The following is a 2,623-nucleotide window of genomic DNA, read 5'->3' on the forward strand; positions in this document are numbered from 1 at the left end:
GGGGGTCCGGCGTGGCCTCGGCGCTGCTGGCGGCAGCCGGTGCAAACCCCCTTGCACCCCTCAGCTCCCCTTTCCCGGTGGATGGAGCCTGGCACCGACAGGGGCTTTTTCCACCCTATGAAAATGAATATATTTTATCAGCTTTTTGGGATGCGTTGCAATCCGGTTGATTTTGGTGACCATCAACAGTTGCCGGTGTGAGCGAAGGGAGCCGCCCTGTGCCGAATTTGCACGTTCTGAGGGTTCGGTGGCGGCGCGGTGGGACAACCCAGAAATAACATCTCCTCTGGGGTGGAAGAGCGCATCCGTGACTCACTTCCAGAAGAAGAAATGTTTTCTTTTCCCAAAATTTCCCCTCCCCAGCCACCCTGTGACCTGCAGGGCTCCCTGCTGCTGGAGTGGGGCCGGCGCTGCTTCCTCCACCAGCTGCCACCTCCTCCTCCTCCTCCTCGGGGCGTCCCCCGGCAGAGGTGGTGGTTGGGCTGGGTTCGGTGGGGCCGGGGCGGGCAGGGCTGTGCCCAGGGCAGCCCTGGAGGGGTGGAAGAGCCGGGAGAACGTCCTTTTCTCTCCACACCTGCTTGACTGAAGTAGTTTGTCCGTCTGGCTAGCCAGACAGGCTGTTAGCCATCTACCTGTCCATCCATCCATCCACCCATACATCCCTCCACCTGTCCACCTATCCACCCACCTGTCCGTCAATCCATCCATCCAATGAACCAACCATCCATCCATCCATCCATCCACATCCATCCATCCATCCATCCATCCATCCACCTGCCCGCCCACCCATCCATCCATCTGTCCATCCATCCGCCCACCTCTTCATCCATCCATCTGTCCATCCGTCCATCAATCCGTCCATCCACCTGTCCATCCACCCATGCCTCCATCCCTCCCTCCCTGACCCCGTGGGCCCTCCAAGCGTGTACGATGCCATGGCAGGACCCCTGGGCGCCCTGCCCGGGCGAGCAGGACCGCGCGGGCAGAGCGCACCCACCCTCAGATCCCCACAGCCGCAGGTAGCCCTGGCACCGTCACCTCCCAGGGCTCCGCGCGAGGTCCTTGCCGGGCCGGGCAGGGAGGAGGCCACCGTGGCGGCCGCCCCGCCGGAGGAAAGCGGGTGGCGGAGGACTGTGCAATACCCAGCGGGGACAAAAATAGCGCCGGTGACCGCATGGGCCGGCTGCAATTTCTTCATCGCTTCGGCACGCGTCACCAGCGTCTCATGACTCGGGGACAAGAGAGCGAGACAGGAAAGAAAGCGCCCCGGGAGGTTGCAGGAACCCGACGGCTTGCAAACGTCTGGGAGCTGACGCAGGGAAGACACGGCCAGGACCCGGGCACGCTCCCACTTGGTGCATGGGAGAGTGGGGGATGGTTTTTGGGGACAGGACGGAAGCAGAGTTCTGTTCGCCCACCGGCCCGAGCCCCGCCGAGCTGCCCACCCCGGGGGAAAAGACCCCAAAGAGGTTTCTGCCGTGCTCGCGCTCCCGCCGCGCCTCGCTCGTTGACCAGGCGCAGCCCCCGGGGGCACCCAGGGGCTGGGGGGCCCACCCGCCCGGCCGCTGCCACACAGCCCCGGCCCCCAAGGGGGGGTCACAGGAAACCCCAGGCACCCCAGGAGGGGACAGCCCCGACCCCGCGCACCCCACGCCGCCAGCAACGGGAAAGGACGCGGGGACACGGTGACGGTGGGGCAGGGGCATCCTCGGGCCCACGGTCAAGTTCGGCCCTTCGTGCCTCAGTTTTCTGCAGGCTGTGGGAGCTGGCCCAGCATGGGGCAGGGGGAGGGCAGAAATGGGGGAGTGGGGCCCGTGCCTCAGTTTCCCCAGGGCCGGTGACTTGCTGGGGGCTGCGGCCTTTGCCCCTTTTTTCACCCAAAATATAGTGCCACCACCCCGGGGACGGGCTTTGGGCCACCTCCCCCCACCCCAGGGCCACGTGGAAATAAAAATAATAGGACTTTTATTGACTTATTAAAAACTGTGAAAATACAGCTTGGGAGGAGTTGGGGGGTCACCGTCATCCCCCCACGATACACGATGGCCCAGGCAGGGGAGTGGGGCCACCCCAGAGCGGACACAGGGTTGGGGCTGAACCGCAGCTCCCCCATCTCTCCCCCATCTCTGCCTTGGAGATTTTTGGGGTGCCGGGTGGGAACCCCAGCTCTGGGGATGCTTTCACCCCCCCTGGGGCTGGTGCAGGGGTGTCCCAGAGCATCACAGCCGCCCCCCGCGCCCCTGCCACCCAAGGGGACAACCCGTGGGGACACACACGGGGCGTGGGGACACGTTCCTCCAGCCCCAGGCTGTCACCTCCAGCACCGCGGTGGCACATCACCGCTCGCTGGCATGTCCCCCCTACGTCCCCCCACCAGCAGGTCCCCAGGGACACCTGGCCCTCCTCCTGAGCCCCCCAACCTGGGGGCAGAGGATGGCATGGTGCTGCCCGCGGGGTGGCACGGTGGGGACTGCTCCCCCCCTCCCACAGGACACTGTCCCACTGCTACAAGGCCACCGGGTCCCCAAAGCCACCATGTCCCCATGTCCCCAGCAGGCAGGGAGCGATGCTGCACCCGGCTCTGCCCCGCACCAGGGGGAGCCTTAAAATTAAAAAATAACGA

The 2,623-nt window shown here is 65.1% G+C and overlaps 1 protein-coding gene across 1 annotated transcript in view; it reads right to left on the minus strand.

The window, feature by feature from the left end:
- Window positions 1-2,623, minus strand: part of GATSL3 (GATS protein like 3) — a 21,934-nt gene that overhangs the window by 9,363 nt on the left and 9,948 nt on the right. The gene's annotated exons all lie outside the window — the stretch shown is intronic.

Source organism: Aptenodytes forsteri, unplaced genomic scaffold (assembly GCF_000699145.1).
Source record: "Aptenodytes forsteri isolate BGI_AS27 unplaced genomic scaffold, ASM69914v1 Scaffold129, whole genome shotgun sequence".
In the NCBI taxonomy this organism is placed as follows: Eukaryota; Metazoa; Chordata; class Aves; order Sphenisciformes; family Spheniscidae; genus Aptenodytes; species Aptenodytes forsteri.